This window comes from Notamacropus eugenii, chromosome 6 (genome assembly GCF_028372415.1).
Source record: "Notamacropus eugenii isolate mMacEug1 chromosome 6, mMacEug1.pri_v2, whole genome shotgun sequence".
Lineage (NCBI taxonomy): Eukaryota > Metazoa > Chordata > Mammalia > Diprotodontia > Macropodidae > Notamacropus > Notamacropus eugenii.
This window is the reverse complement of record NC_092877.1, coordinates 208,351,002-208,368,837: the sequence shown is the minus strand read 5'-3', so window position 1 is coordinate 208,368,837 and position 17,836 is coordinate 208,351,002. Positions and strand designations below refer to the sequence as shown.

At 38.0% G+C, this 17,836-nt stretch overlaps 1 protein-coding gene across 17 annotated transcripts in view; it reads left to right on the top strand.

Moving 5' to 3' along the window:
• The window catches only part of MCF2L (MCF.2 cell line derived transforming sequence like), a 362,484-nt gene that overhangs the window by 203,793 nt on the left and 140,855 nt on the right, over positions 1 to 17,836 (top strand). The window lies entirely within an intron of this gene.

Sequence of the window (17,836 nt, the reverse complement as noted above, 5' to 3'; positions counted from 1 at the left end):
CTTGAACTTGAGATTTCCCCTAGAAGAAAGAGCCCTTGAAGCTTGAAGGCAGGTCTCGGTTAATCTGACGGGAAAGTGAAGTGAGCACAGACTCTCTGATTTTATTTCTTTTATTTGTATTGGTACTTACATCGGTGGTTGTTTCTTTTGCTTTTTAAATAGAAACACTTTGCATAATATTAAAAGGACTTTTTATCTTAGATTTTTTCTTATTCTCTCAGAATTTTTATTGATTTTTTTTCCTTTTTAGCCTTGGCTTAATTTAGCTCAATACTGGCTGCTTTGGAGGAAGTTATTGCTTACTGACTTTTCTATTCATCTTAGTTTTGCATTTTACTGAATTCTCTCAAATTTTGGATATACAATTGGATTTCTCGAATACCTTATTTTCGTCCCTCACTGACATCATTTGAATTTTCTTTTGTTACACCGGCATTTATTTTGTCTTTGCTTCTCTTTTCTTAGGAATAATTCTATTTGGACTTCAAATTTATGTTTGAATTTCCCTTTTGAATACTAATGCTTATTATTTGATTCTGCCCATAAGAATGGCAGCTGTTCTATGACGGCCATTTTAATCTAGCTGTTTATGTGCATGCCTTGCTGCAAATTTGCATTGTTGTAGTGTGGTCAGAATTTTGGGTCATTTGGGTTTGGTTAAATACTGGCATTATAGATCAAAATGGTAAAGATCATACTAGGTAATTTAGAAATGACTGATTATAAAGGTTATTATCATGGATTACTGAGATGTGGAAAAAAAATATATAGGGAGGAGAATATTTTAATATTCCTGAGCATCAAAGTAAGTCAGTTTGGAGAGAAAAAAAATAATTTTATTTCAAGCCAGGTCAAGAGAAGTCCCTACCACTTGACTATCCCCGGAAAATACATAGATGGGAATTATCTGGAATTTGGTTTCCCCTCCATTTGAGGGGAAATTTTTAATGTGATAAACCTGTCGTATTAATGCTAGGAAATTATAAATCAACACAGTGATTGAGGTTCAAGTTTGAAAATTATAAAGATTTTTACCTGTAAAGGATGATACACAAAGAGCCTATATAAGATTGTACACTGTCTCGAGGAAGGAGGGGGAAGGATGGGGGAAAAAATCTAAGGTATATGGAAGTGATTGTAGAACACTGAAAACAAACAAAATAATTTAATAAAGAAAGAATGATACACAAAGACAAGTACTAGTACGAATAGTCGGCTCATATATGAATGAATCAGTACACATACCCTTGGCCAAGATTGTTGACTGCCAATGCCTAGAAGTCCATGGGGTAGTGATAGCTTTCCAAAATCATATGGTAAATCAGTGTTAGGGGGAGATGATCCAGAGGTAGGCCAACTTAGTGGTAGATGGAATACCAAGAGTTTATGAAAGGTGTTCAAAGAGTAAGATCAGTTCTTCTGAGTTAAACATAGACTCTTCATTTCAATGTAATAGGGGAGAGAGCACCACACATTGATCCAGAAAAACCTTGCTTTTAGTTGCAAGCATAGGATAAATATGGCAGAGAAGTTGAGGGACTTTGTCAAGAAGGGAGTCATGCCTTCTTGGTGAAACATGCATGGGGAATTTGGAGTACAGATATACATATATATATACACATGTGTGTACATGTATACATATGTACATATGTGTGTATACATATATGTGTGTGTATACATATATACACGAATATGTATATATAGATACATACGTATATGAATCAGTGGCTTTGGAGAACTTGAATGTCTTTGGCACAGAGAAGAGGGACATGCTGATGGAGAACATTGGAAACATTTTTGAACCAGTGGCTTTCTTGACAGATGCTAAACCAGAGAGGATGTGGCAAACTTGTTTATGAAAATCTAAAATATCTTTGGGTGTGGTGAGACACAAAAGCAAACATGGTGTGCATTTGTAGCATTTACCTTTCAGCCCTGTTGACTTTGTAATTCATGTGCACACAAGATAGATGCTGAGGAGAAGAGAAAGAAGTTACTCTTCTACCAACCATGTGATTCACAGACTAGCTGAAAAGGGCGAATCCATTATAGATCTTACTCTTCCTCCAAATAGGCTGCTGCTCCAATCAGTCTGCTTCAGTGTGATCTGCCTAAGTGGAAGAGGTTTGGTTTGGAGGTAGGAAGAGGGCATTTTAACCCCACCCCAATTCTTTTAAATGGTGTCTGCCCTTGCTTCTTAGCCTCCATGGCTGGTGTTTCTCAGCAACCCTGCTCTTCTGGTCCCCAAAACATCTCATCCCATGTCCACTAAACCCTAGACCCTCTCCTCCATGGACCTATCTCATTGGTTATGGAAGTTTGTTATATGATTAATATTATTTTCCTTATTATCAGTATCATATACTAAGACTAGATTCTCACAGTAGAGGGCTAGGGAATTTTATTTTCTGGCAGGGAAAAAGTTAATCAAATAACTATACCAATCTTCCTGACACTTCAATATAAAATTGGATGTTTTGTCTCCGGAAGTAACAAGCTCCCTGTCATTGGCTATCCTTCAGTAGGACCCCAGATCACAGTTTGTCCAAGACAGGCGTGTTCTAGCGAGGAGACCCAAGCTTTAGAGAGAGACTGGATTTCCAGCTTCCCTTCCTGCTCAAAGATTGTCCCATCCTACCTAACCACCTAGAATGAAAGATACGTGACTATTTCTGTCCATGACGTTTTCTTTGGCATTAGAGACCAGGTCTTAGGGATATCTTTTAGAATTCATTTTGGCTAATGTTGCAGTCTTCTTCCAAACAGGTTTTCTTCCTGAAAATTTCACGATCCAAAATTTCATGATCCATTCTTCCTGTGATACATAGCACCAAGTTTGTCAACAACACCAACTTCCTGCCTTTCCTCTGCACTAACCCAAAAGAACTTCCCCTGTTATCTGTACACAGAGAAAAAATAATTGCAAAAGAAAAACATGTCTAAAGCAGTATTTGAAGGTAAATAGCTGCTGTGATGAAAATTCAAGGTTATTTACTAATGTCAAGTGTTTGGGGAGAGAGAAAAAATCTTGACTACGTAATGCTGATCATAGTTAAAGGGGTAAATATTGCTAAATAAAGAAAGGATGAATTCCTATTACCTGTACAAAAGGGGGGAAATGAGTAGAAGCACTCTCTTGAGATCCCCATAGCTTTTGGCCACTCATATGGATGTAACCAAATTATCCCAGGAAAAATAGATTCAGGTGTGCCTAAGGATCATTATACAAATGTTCAACATAGCTAACCACAGATAAAATTGTGAAGCAAGCAGAGACCTAGATATTTTCATTTTGCGCAGCTTTCTTAGTCCCCACCCCTCTTCTTCTAGCAGTGTCAAGAGACCTCCTGCTGTGGTACCCCCTACTCAGGCCTCTCCTCCACAGACTGTTCCATTCCATTGACGCACTTTTCTGACATGTTACCTCTCAATAAGACATCACTGTCCAGATCTATCCAATCGTATTTCTCTACTACTCTTCCGTATTTGCTTAATAGCAAAATCACCCAATAAATACCTTTTCTACTCTAGTCAGAAGGTTTGCTGATCTTGCCCCTCTGTCAGGCTGCACTGCTCCAAGTTGTTAATGTTCATTGTGCTTCCTACCTGACTCCATCTTCCTGGATCCTTCCCCATGTGTGCCACACAAAATCCTTAATTTTCGTAGGTTTAAAAAAAAATTTTTTTTAATGTTAAGCTATAGCTTTATGTGTTCTAATGGATAGCGAGCCATGCTTGAAGGCAAGAAGATCCAGCTTCAAGTCCTGTCTCGGACCTAGACTGATTGTGTCATTTAACCTCAAAGTGTTCCAGGTGGCTAAGATTAAGAAATTGCAGAGGAGGTGCCAAGCTTGGGCACAGGGTGGTTAAGTGACGTACCCAGCATTGTGCAGCTAGAAATATTGGAGGCAGATTAAACCTGAGTCTTCCGAGTTCCAAGTCTAGCCATCTGTCTCCCACACCACACCATGATTTTGTTTTTATTTTAGTAAAATCAATAAAGTCATTTAAATTTTCTGGACCACTTAGAAAATAATTTTTTTGTACAAATATGCTCTGCAGACTAGCATTGGAAACAAACTCCTTTTATTTTGTTGTTGGGTTTTGTAACAGCCAGGAGCCTTAGATCCTCTTTTCTAAAAGGAAAGCAGTTTTTGAGGGGTCAGCAATCACTTTAATCAAACACATGTATCATTCACTTAGTTCAAGGGGAAAAGTCAGCACCCTGAACTTTAGAGAAAATACAAACAGAAATAAAGATCAGCAGACAGTTCCAGTTGTGTTTGACTGTTACATACATACAGAGTTATCAGAGAGAGAAGTGCCAACATCTGGCTTTTCAAAGGGGGAGGAGGGCTGGGCTCCTTAGCAGCTACCCAGAGTCTCCTCTGGCCAAACCAACACTTCGAAAGAGTAAGCCTCAAAACAAAACCTCACCTCAGAGTACTCATACACTTTTCAGAGCCAGAGGGTATCATAACCCTTGAGAACCAGTGCCTCATTAGAAATTAAGAAAAGGTGTGGACCTTCCTACAAAACCAATCTCCGTTGATCAAGTTTCCTTTAAAGTTCAGGGCCCTTAATGGGTGGGGGAAGATCTTTAACTCTCAAAAAAAGATTATTGCATAGGGAACTGCAAATCTATTGTGTACACCTTGTTATTCCCCTTCAATTATATGATAAAGTTATCTTGTAAATTTATTTTTTTCCTTTTTTTTTCCTCTTCCCCTTGCCTCCCCTTGGCTACTGTTAGACATACTACATTGATTGATAATGTGAGTTTCCTTACCCTAGAGCTCCCCACTACCAGTGAAACCCCAGATCTAACTCATATCTCTATTGCTTTATAATCCTTACTGCTTTGATTTGTAAAACTGAACCCTTAGGCAGCTAGGTGGCACAATAGACAGAACACTGACCCTGGAGTCTGGAGGACCTGAGTTCAAAATATGCTTCAGAAACCTGCCAGATAGATGACTCTGGACAAGTCGCTTAACTCCAGTTGCCTCCAAAAACAAACAGACAAAAACTACCACAAACCGTAGGTTGAAAAAAATATCAGGCAAATTTTTAAAGGAAGTTGGTGGGTTTGTTTTTTTTTTTAAGAGGATAAATCTAAGTAAGGACTTGTATTTGAACCCCTCTTCCAAAATTTAATTTCATCCTCATATATATTTAATGTAGCACTTCTGACCCATCCTTTAAGGATCCTGTTCAAGCCCTACCTTCTTCCAGCATCCTTCTCTGATTCTTCTAGCACTGTTTCCTGAGTTTTGATTCAATGGCTATTGAGTATCACAGTCTAGAATTTATTCTCCTTTCTTTTCATGAATTTAAATGTTTGTGTTTCCATCTAGTCTGCCAACTCCTTCCGGGTAAGTACGCTTTGCCTTGCTCCTCTTACCTCCCCTACACTTGTGACAGATGGCAGATGCTCAAACAGTGCTTGTTTGAGGGCCCTCCTCCATTTTAGTTAATCTGCAAATTAAACTAACCTGTGTTCATTTTTCACTGGGTGCTAATAGGCAACTTGTTGGACCTCCTTCAGATAGCGTGTTACCTTTTAAAGATATCTTTTAGAAGCAATACCATCTAACTTCTGGACCCCTGTAGTGGCAATTTAAGTGTGGCAGATTGGTACATTTTAGATAGACAGGCTTTTTCCATCAGCCTCTCACATCACACTGGGAGGGCAGCCACCTACTCCCCCATAGGTAAAGTCTGATTCGAGAGAGTAGGGATAAATGCTAATGGGACACTCATATTTTATAGCTTTGCCAGGAGACAGGAGAGAAGAATTCTCAGCAAAGGTGACAGTAGAGGTCAGGGTTTGAAAATCATGCAGGAGATGGAAAAGCATCTTGCCTTAAAGCTCTTCAGACTTTGATGCATTAAGTTGAAAGAAGGCTCACGTTTAACCTCTGTCACTGGAAGCCATTATTTATAGAGGTGTTTTAGTAATTCGGTCATACAGAAATGAGAGTATTTCAGGCATTCTGTTAAATCCAGAAATGGAGTTAATAGTGTCTTCTACTGCTGGTTATTTTCAGAAAGGTGGGAAATATTTTTATGGTTTGAGTCTATGAGTCTGAGACTAATTTGATTGAGGAAAAGATGAATATTTCTCAGAAAAGCACAAGGATTTCATTTTCCAGGTGGCAGGGCTTTAAGTGTTCTAGAATCATCTGAGATACTATCTTTACCATTTTTTTCCTTATGATAGTTCTTGTCTGTCAATTATATGCTCAAGGGGGTTGGGGGAAATCATCTGTGGGTCAGCTTGAAAGAACTTTGTCCTTGAAAACAAAAAAGAACAGGAATATACAAAATTTAACCAATTTGGTAAAAAAAAAAAAAATAATGTAAAAAAGGTGTATTTATTTGACTGTTTTGAATCATTTAGAGAAGAGGGACACTGGATTTGTTTGGTGCTGAGTTACATACATGCATCGATCTATCAACAAAGGGTGGAATAAGAAGGGACTTCTCATTGAGTCCAATACCCGCAAGCAGATGAGAAAGCTTGGTCACAGAGTGCCTAAGTGACTTACCCAGCGTCATGTAGCTGGGAAGTGTTGGAGGCAGATTTGCTCAATCTGCCTACCACACCACATCATGGCTTTGTTTTTATTTTAGTAAAATCAATAAATAGTCATTTCAATTTTCCAGACCATTTAGAAAATACTCCTTTCCCTATAGATATGCTCTGAGGACTAGTATTGGAAATAAACTCTTTATTTTGCTGTAGCTCCTATACAATATCTCTCACTCAATGGGCGAGCAACAGACTTAAAAATTTAAGGATCTGAAATTCTGATCCTGGTCATTCAATCTATAACTCTCAGGAGGTATCTGGTTTCTCTAACACTTTTTTAAAAAAGCACATGATTATTAAAAGGTAAGGGAAATAAGTGGTACAGTGGATAGTCAATGGGGCTTCGAGTCAGAAAAGCTCATCTTTATGATTTCAAATTCAGCCTCAGACATTTCCCAGCTGTGTGACCCTGGGCAAGTCACTTAACTCTGTTTGTCTCAGTTTCCTCATCTGTAAAATGAGCTGGGGAAGGAAATGGCAAACCACTCCAGTATCTTTGCCAAGAAAACTCCATGGGGTCACAAAAATTCAGATGTGACTGAAAAATGACTGAACAGTAGCAAAAATAAGGAAGAAAAGGAAAGCAGTGTAGTTACCCATAGAATTCTCAAAACCCAGATTTTAAAAGGATATGCAGATTGTCAAAACAGAATAGCTTAAAGACCATCCACTTTTATGTTACTTTCTGGCAAAATTGCAAATCTCACAAAGTCATAGAATGGATACTGAACTGGGAAGGTCTCAATTCCTCAACCCTGCAGCAACCTCTTACCTCATCTGCTCGCCTATAATCTCTCCTCACTCCAGTCAGTTCTACACGTTACCAACAGATTAATCTTTTTAAAAAATACCAGTTTCATTATGGCCTTCCTTTGTTTTGTTACGCAGCCTTTAATGACCTCTCCCACACCCCTAAGTCAAGCTCCTTCCTTCTGGCATTCAAGGCCATCTACAGTTTGGTCCCCCCTCCCATCCAACCTTATTTCACCTCTTCAGAGCCTTCATAGTAAAGTTCACATCCTGCTTTCTTTATCTGTTCTCTTAGACCCATTCTCTGAATTCCTGTGGCATTTCTTGCCTGTATCTTGATCTTGTCATCGCCTTCATAGGAATTGAGGCATCTCATGTATATTTCATGTCTTCTATAGACAATATTGCAAATGCCTGTAGAGAGTAAATCTTATGTGTCTCATCTCTTATGTTTTACTGTCTTTCTAAGAATAGATAGGAGCTCAAAAAGGAGTTCTTGAATGAATGAATTTAATATAAAAAGACTGGTTAACAAAAAAATTTCAAACCCATTTTAGAATTCATGGAATATTCACGTACGGTTAATTCCTCACTTTAAAATCTTTTGAGTAATGCCTTCTATGAACTGGGAATGAGAAGTTTACTCCTCTCTCCTTCATGGGAACCACTGCCTACTGTTTTTCAATTTAAACTTCCTAGAGAGTGATTAGTCTGGAGCATCAACCCATTATTATGTTGAGATAAAAATGGAACAAGCTACTGGTGCCAGGTAGGTGTTTACCCCTGGCTTTACTACTCTTTACAATCCTTAGTCTCCAGTGTGGGAGGTCTTACAGGGTGAAACTTTTCTGTTCTTGGCCTCTGTTACTGGAGATCTGAATGTATGAGTTCCCATAGAAAGCATATGTACATGGTGGCTGAATGTTGTTCAAATAAATATTCTAACTTGACAAGTGTCAGCAATTACATGGTTTCAGGGCTATGCTTTGGGCACATTATGTTTTAAATAAACTTTTGTGCTCTACTCTGTGATATCTAACCACAAAGTAGGGCATTGCTCTATGGTGCATTATAAGTTCTAAATGACTGCTTTACAAACAAACTTTTGGAATCTAACCCATTTGTAAACTTTGAAACTCCATGCCAACAAGAGTTACTATTATTTTTATAGGTGACTTCCTACAATGACTTCCAAATTTAGAATTTGGATGTCTTGATCCATACTTTTTGGCTATCATGAGATGTTTGCATTTTGTAAATTGAAAAGAAACAGGAAAACTGGATTTAAAAAGAGATTTTAAAAAATTGGTACTTGATTTTTTTTCTGTCCTGTAATTTGATAGCTTAGAGATATCAATGGCAAAACATCAGAAGAAATTTAGGTGTTAAATTCTTCAGCTTCTGTTTTTCAGAGAGAAGTATAGGGGAAGTACCTGCCCTTCTGCAGGCTTCATTTTCCTCACTTCTAAAATGGGAGGTTATTGTTAAATTTTAAAAATGGGAAAAAAATGAGGGCACAGAATTAAATGATCCCTAAGGTTCCTTTCTGCTCTAAAATACTGTGAACCTCTTTTTCTATAATCCAAACCAAAGAAAATTGCTAGAAGAGCCTTGGTTAGAAAAATGATCTTCTTTGTCACTTGATAGAAAAAAGTTATTATTGCTGTTCAGTCATTTTTTAATCATGTCCAACTCTTTGGCACTCCATTTAGGGTTTGTTTTTTGTTGGGGTTTTTTTTTTTTTTTTGGCAAAGATGCTGGAGTGATTTGCCATTTCCTTCTCTTGCTCATTTTACAGAGGGAGAAACTGAGGCAAACAGAATTAACTGACTTGCCAGAGTCATACAGCTAATAAAAGCTCCATTAGGCTGGATTAGCAGTAGCAGACACAACTTTTTCTTGCAATGGGTCTACTAGACTTTTCTGAGTATTTGAAACAAAACTGAGGCCAAGAGTAAGAGTAATTCTGTTGTTAAATCAAAGTTTCAGGGCTACTTAAAACCAAGAAACATCAGTTTAAAACTCCATGGAAGCTTTTACAAAATAAAGTAGAATTTCATAACCCTGAAAGAAAAAACTAGGTAAAAGATAAAAACTAGATTTAAAACAAAGAGTTGAGGGGAAAATATGATGAAATAATGCTGTTTTAAATGTTGACATAGTGGAACAGACTGTGGAAAAAGGGGTAATAGAATTCAGTTTTGGCTTTGGTTTATTGGCTTGATATAAAAAAATGTAGGCTCATGATTGAAGAATCATCTGGTTTATCCCTATGAATCCAAACATATATAAAACACAGCCTTCCAATTAAATACTATGGGAATGATAGATTTCTTCAGATTTTTATTGTTTTTCATTATTGTAATGCATAAAATTTGGCTTCAGAAGACATGCATGAGAAATGGTGTGGGTCACAGATGTTCATTAAGGAGAAAGGAGATGAATAGAAAGAGTGCGGAGTAAGTAGTAATGAACAAAATGCTGCTTTGTGTTGCTTTTTTGTACGTCTCCACAGTTAGATTATAAATATGTTAAGTGAAAGGGATACTGTCTTCTACATTTCTGTCTCCTCAGGCACCATGAGGTGGCTTATACATAACCCAGAAAATTCTTAATAAAAGGTTTCTTGTCAGTCATTCAATAAGTATTTGCATGTAGTCATTACTTTGCGATGGAAAAACATGGCAGAAAACAGCCCCTGTTCTCAAGGATTTTACAATACTAATAAATCTGTTTTTCTTTTTTTTTCTCTTTGCAAAAGTAACACATTTTAAGCATTTTAACCGTATTTGTCAACATTATGACTTTCACTGGCATTCTTAGAAATTTGAATAAAGGTCTTTATTCTTGTAAGTGCACTCACTAGGAATCACAGCCAAGTTTTCCGTAATAAATTTTAAGATATCAGGATTATGTTGTGAAATTTTTCCTGCCCCTTATGAGTCTTTCGCACTCTAATAAGTCATTCATTTGGGGCATATGCCCCCCAAGACATGTATAGCCTTTGATCCAGCAATACATCTACTCAACCTATATCCCAAAAAGATTAAAGAAAAAAGAAAAGGGACCTACATGTACAAAAATATTTATAATGGTTCTTTTTGTAGTGGCCAAAATCTGGAAACTAAAGCAGTGCCCATCAGCTGGGCAATGGCCAAACGAAATTATGTTATGGCAACGTAATGGAATAATACTATTGTGCTATAAGAAATGATGAAAGAAACAGTTTTTCTTTTTAAACTTGCAAAGACTTGTATGAACTAATGGAGAATGAAGTGAGCCAGAACCAGGAGAATCTTTACATTGTAAAGCTAAACAGAAGAGCCTTGGTCAGTGCGATGAATCGCTGAGGTTTTAGAAAACCAAGATAAAGCATGCTGTTGACCTGTTGAAAAGAGACGATGGATGTTGGATGCAGAAACACATTTTTGAACATGGAAAATACAGGAGATTGTTTTGTTCGACCATACATATTTGTTACAAGGATTCTTTTCTTTTTATAATTGTTAGAAGGTGGGAGACAAAATATTTTTTTCATTCATTGAAAAAATTAAATTAAGAAAAATCAAAGTACATGGGATCATAAACCTAGAGCTGGAGGAAATCTCAAGTCTAATCCAACTACCTCCTTTTACACCTGAGGAAACTGAGATTCGAGGTTAAGAAAGCAAGTATTGGATGCAGAACTTGAACCCAGATTCTTTCACTCTTGAGGCATTTCTACTTCCACTGTATTATCCCAGCCCTAAGCCTCCTTTACAAAGTCATTTCCAGTGAAATGTGTAGTTCAGAAAACACCTAACCTTGTGAAAAATTCTGAAAGAAAAGTTAGTACTTTGGGGGGATTCAGGAAGGAGAATGCTTAATGCTTACTAGGTACTAGCAACTCTGCAAAATACATATTATTCCATTTCTTTCTCCCATATTTCTTAAACATACCAGATGTCCACTAGAATCCTCCTCTTATATCTCACTGTGACATGAAGACGATGAGTTTTCCAAGATAATGCTGAAGGGTTGTAAGCTCTGGCAGCTCTTTTTCATTTGTATGACTTGAGTGCAAAGTCTGATGACAGATTGTTCACGTGGTCCATTACTGCAGAGCTGGAACTGTGCGCATCTTTTAAAATTATTGGCCTGAGAATAATCCCCCCTTTTTTCTGTGCTTGATTCTATGGGTGGTCAGGAAAAAACTGCTCCCAAATATGTGGTAGGCCAGTGCTCCTGTCTCCCAGCATCTTCCACATGGTCCCTTTCATCTTAGGTGATCTGGGCATACGCCAACCTTCCTTTACATAAGCCAAGTTTAATGCCTCCCTGATGTTACCCTTTGCATGTTATTCATCTTAGAACATATCTGAACAGGAATGTAGAGGTAAATTTAATTCGTAAGTGCTCAATAAATGCTTACATATATATCTGAATAAGAATGACCTTTGAAAGAGTCAATTAACCTGGACAGTAATGGACAATAGTGCTCTTATCCTTAGGACCTCACACAAGCCTTTATTTATTTATTCATCTATTCATTCATTCATTTATTTATTTTCGCATTTCAATCATCTAGCATTTATCAATTCCTAGTTACATGTCACATGTCAGGAACTGTGCTAGGCACTTGGAATAAAATACAAAGAATGAGCCTATCCCTACTTTCATGGAGTTTACATTCTAACTCATCATTTATTGCTGTGTTTTAGAGTTTTCTATGTCTTTCATCCCTCTAGGAAGACTTATTTTCTTGAGGGCAGGGACCACATCTTCTCTAAACTTTGTTCCACCATGCTTTTAAAGTAATAGATCCTTAAGAAGTGTGTGATAAATGAATGCATCTATCTCTAGCCCTTTCAAATTAGTCTTCTTCGCAGCTAAGCGTAGACTTTTATTGTTGATAATGAATTTTGTAAGTACATTTAGAAAAGTAAGTGAAAATAAAGTTTGTATAAAGGGAGCACATACAGCCCACTCCTCTTTTCATGGGCTACTGCGCCACCACGGAATCAGGTTAAACTCATCTTCTCTAATCTCATCACCATGCTGCTAACTCAAGCCTTGGCAGAGGCAACTTCCCTCAGCCTCCTCTCCCCTCTGGTCGGAGAGCTGAAGGATGGAGTACCAAACTCCTCCCAATGCTTTCCTTTATAGAGTCAGAAACTAAACGTTTTAATCCATTCTCCTCTTCATTTTGTACTCTGCCTGCCCGGTTTCAACTATATGGAACAAGATGCCCCTTGGTTTCTCTGCTTTCCCCCTTCTGCTGCTTCATTTTGATTTCCCCTACCTCCATTAGATAAACCCTGTCAAGGCAGGGATTGTCTTTCTTTTTCATAGTTGTATCCTCAGTACAATGGCTGGCACATAGTAGGTGCTTAATAAATACTTATTGGAATTGGATACATGGTACCTATGTTTGTTTTTCACTTGTGTCCTACTCTGTATGGTCCCTTTTTGGGAGGGGTTTTCTTGGCAAAGATACTGGAGTGATGTATCATCTCCTTTTCCAGCTCATTTTACAGATGAAGAAACTGAGGTAAACAGGGTTAAGTAACTTGCCCAAGGTCACACAGCTAGTTAAGTGTCCACACCCAGCAGTCTATCCACCATGCCACCTAGTTGCCCATGGTACCTATGCGTCTGATGAAATAGTGATGTAAAATAAATGACCTATAACAACGAAACCCTACAATAGCTGTTCAGACGATCTTGAAAACTATTCATTGCCCATGTTGGATTCCCTGCTTTCCTTTAAGATTTAGCTTGAATAATTCCTTCTAAATGAGGCTTTTCCTGGTTCCACCCCAGTTATCAGCATATTCCTTCTCAAAACTATCTTATTTTCACATATATGTATATTTTTCACATGTTTTCATATATATATACACATACACATTTATATATTTTTTCATATATATATTTATATATACACACATACTCATTCATATATATGTATGTACATAGATATAGATGTTCATATATGTGTGTATACACACACACACACAGACATTCTGCACATGCAGAACAGCTAGGTGGCAAAGTGGTTAGAGTGCCAAGCCTAGTCATGAAGATTTATCTTCCTAAGTTCAAATCCAGCCTCAAACATTCCTTGTTTGTCTCAGTTTCCTCATCTGTAAAATGAACTGATGATGGAAATTGCAAACCACTCCAGCATCTCTGCCAAGAAAACCCCAAATGAGTCATGAAGAGTGGACACAGCTGAAAAAGAACTAAGCCACAAAAACAAATTTGCATCTACTTTTATGTGTATATGTTGTCTCCCCCACTAGGATATAAGCTTCTTGAGGCTAGAGGTCTAATTTCACTCTCGTCTTTGTATATGTTCAGGCTTAGTATAGTGCTTGCCACATAATAAGTGCTTTAGGTAAATTTAAGACATCCTAAGGGCTTTAATTAGACAGATCTTTCCACGACTTGTATAACTAATGCTATAAACATCTTTATTTTCCATTTTAACTCTGTCAGTGACAGCTATTTAACTGCTGACTTACTTGGGAGTATAATGGCACTTTGCTTAGAAACTGAGGATTTTTGACACTGATTGCTCCTACTGTTTTGTCTTTCCGTTGTTTTTGCCTTTCTCTCCTCAATCATCTCATGAGTCACAATAGGACTTTTCCTTAATAAAGACGGCAACTCCACGAATGCTTTCCATGTTGCTTTGGTCACCATTTTTACATTTTGGGCAAATTTTAAGTCTTTACTTTTGTGGTACTTCAGTATTTACTCAATTGGTTTCATATTTGGCATTTACTGATTTGTGATATGTTAACAATGTAAAATTGTTTCCATCTATCATATATTTTTGGTTTATATAATGGTGTTTCTAATTCTGCAGGCAAACTGCAGACTCCCAGGTAGTTCCAGGCAGGTTTTTTAAGCCTTTGGGCCAACACTAGGCAATAGCACCGGAGGCAGCCAGGGTTAGTGCTATTTCCATCACCTCTGGGAGAGACTTTGTTCCCTCCTCCCATCTTCCATTTCCATTTATATTAGTATCCACTATTGCCTGACTGATGGCACATACCTGTATTTTCTGCTATGAGGGAGGCTGGTGAATTACTTGAGTTTAAGAATTTAGAGGTACAATTGAGCTAAAGTTGATCTGGTCTCTGCACTAAGTCTGGTACCTGTATGATGAGTCTCTTGGAGATTGCCATGTGGCATAAGGAGGAGGTGAACCAGACCAGGTCAGAAATTTCCATGCTGATCTGCAGAGGATGAAGGTCCCTGAGTGACCTCAGAATTTCCTGCCTGGGCAAGACAGGGAGATTCAGTGCCCCCCACAAAAACCCGGCAAAAGTATCTGAAGAGTATAGTGAGTGAGGAGTGTAGCACAGCACCTCAGGCAAGGAAGCCCTCCCCCTATCACCCAACCTTTCAGTTCATACAAAGAATGGCCAACCTCTATCCTCTGAGTTTTCCCCCTTCTCAAATCAGATTTTTTTTTCTCACAAAAATATCTTCCTTGTTTGGAATTCCCCATTAGTTTCTGTGCTGAGACAGGAATGTTATTAAATTGATTTGTTATCTGTAATGCACTGTATTCTGACACAGAGCCACACTGTGACTGGATGATGCCTTTCTTGAACTCTTTTATTTAATCAGCATGGTGGGGTGACCCCATTTCCTGTTCTCCGACATTTGACATGAGTTCAGTCAGAGACCCTTGAAATGTGAAAGGGGGGTGGGCTCTCTTACTTGTTCTCCAAAGCACCATTAAATTGGTAACCGCTGATTTTGTCTTCTTAGCTAACTTGTTTATCTCAACCAGCTTCTTGCTCCCATTTAAAATTCTCTTCTTTCTAGAGCCTAGCGTAAAGTGAAATCCCATTAAGTAGAATCTTGCAAGAAGAAAAATACCTTAAAAACCCAGATTCCTAATTTCTTTTAAAACTACTCAAAATGGCTTTTCCTTCTAAACTTCCTGACTGCAGAAGTTGACTATGTTGAAACGGCGTACTTTTAATGACATTTGGGTGGTGTTTTGTTGTATTTTTTAATGTTGTTTCAGATTGTTGAATTATTCTCAATTATGGGGCAAACATGGGAAAGGTGATTTAAATTAAAATGGTAAAAGTTATCTCCTTAATGTATTTAGCATGACTAGCTATCACAAGGGATTACATGCCAAAGTAATTGTTAAAAAAAAAAAAGAGTTCATTTTGCTATTGATACCTCTTTTTAGAAAATGTAAAAATATCTATAACTTTTCAGAGTTGGGAGATGGGATCGCTGGCGGTCATAAAGGAAAAGTAGGAATCGTTATGGGGGGTAACTAGGTTCTATATAGATTACTGGACCTGGAGTCAGTAAGATCTGAGTTCAAATCTGGCTTTAGACACTTACTAGCTGTGTCACCTTGGGCAAACCATTTAACCCGTTTGCCTCCGTTCCTCATGTATAAAATGGGGACACACTGGAGAAGGAAATGGAAAACCATGGCAGTCATCTATGCCAAGAAAACCCTATGACTTTGACACAACTGAGCAGCAAGAAGTAGCTAACATTTATATGGCCTTTAACATGTGCCAGGCCTTATCTAAGTGCTTTACAAATAGTAACTGATCTTATCATCACAACAATTTCTAGGTGTTATTGTGATCTACATTTTTACAGATGAAGAAACTGAGGCAAGCAGGGGTGAAATGACTTGCTCAGGGTCACACAGCTGTGACTGAGGCTATATTTGAACTCTAACACTATCCACTATGCTACTATCTATGGTTCAAATTATTTGATAAACTAATTTGGCAGAGGGCTTGGTAGCCAGGCATGCTACATGACTAAAGGTTAAATTAGTAGACCCATATTATGACTAGCTCTAAAACACTCACTGTACAATAGAGCAGCAGCCTTAGTCTAAATACAGAGACCCTTGGAGAGGCAGGTACGGTGTAGAGGGAAGTAGGTGCTGGGAGTCCAAGAAAGCTAGGTTCAGATGGTCCCCCTGCCGTTTTTATTTTCTATGTGTGTAATACTGAGCCACTTACTTTTCCAGGCCTCAATTTTTTTAATCTGTAAAATAAGAGGGTTGGACCAAATGATTTCTCAAATCATCTTAAATCTAAATCCTATGAATAGGAACCAAAGGAAGTCAATAAAATATTCTGACTAAAAGAATGGAAAAAGGCCTGGGGGTCAGGAGTGTGTGTACGCCTTTCAACGTAAAACTAAGAATGTAAAAAACTGCCTTTTATTATTTTTGTCATTGTTGTTAAAAAAGGATAATCTGCTAGGTGCAGAGGGGGACAGGGAAAAATTCAGAAATGAAAGTCATTTAAAACAAAAGATAGCATTAAATATTGTTAAATAACATAAAACTTTTTAATACGTTAGCCTGTGTCTATAGCCAGTGGAACAAAGCATTTTGAGACCCATGTACTGTAGCATATGGTTTTCAGTGCAGAAATAGCAAAGAGAACTCATTTTGATGTGGACCATAAACTGACCTCAAGAGGAGATGGAAAATAGTCTTTCCATTTTTAAGCTGCTAATTTTGGGTCAGGTTTTGGCTTTTGATGAGGACTTTCACCCCAGATTTTGGGATAGGCCATTTCCCCCTCAGAGCCTACATTTTCGATCAATCCATAACCTTTTCCTAGGGATCTGTCATGTGCCAGGCACTCTGTCAGGCTCTGGGGACCCAAATACAAAAAATGAAACTCGTTCTTGAAGGCCTGAGATTCATTTAAGTGAGTTTGTGTGTTGTGTAAACCCTACGGATCTGGCGTTTCTCAAATCCCAGGAGGATGACCTGAAGCTGAATGTAGACTACTGTTATATACTGTTAGTTCCGCTAGGTGGCGCAGTGAGTAGAATACCTGAAGTGATGTCAGCTATACTCATCTTTCTGAGTTCAAATCTGGCCTGATACTTCCTAGCTCTGTGACCCTGGGCAAAACACCTAACCCTGTCTGCCTTAGTTTCCTTATCTGTAAAATGAAGTGGAGAAGTAAAGAATCAGAATCTTTGTCAAGGAAACCCCTAATGGGGTCACAGAGTCAGACACAACTGAAACAACTGAACAATGTATCCTTTACATCAAATAGAAATAAGTCCCTGCTCCTGCATACTGAGGGCAGGAAGGTGGCCCATTGGATAGAGCCTGGACTTGGAATCAGGAAGACTCATTCTCAGGAGTTAAAATCCCACTTCAGACACTTACTAGCTACAAGACCCTGGGCAAGTCACTTAACCCTGTTTGCCCTCATTCCTTATCTATAAAATGAGTTGGAGAAGGAAAAGCAAACCGCTTCAGTATCTTTGCAAGTAACCCCCAAATGGAGTCATGAAGAGTTTGGACATGACTGAAAAATGAATGAACAGGTTACAGTTAACCATTCCACATCATGAGGGTCAGAGATGCCGCATCTCCATGATCTAGAAAATTTGTGTAAAAATTGTTGGGCCTCCCTTCATATCAGAGAAGAAATCTGAATTATTATGGTATCAAAAGATGCAGTACATTGATAT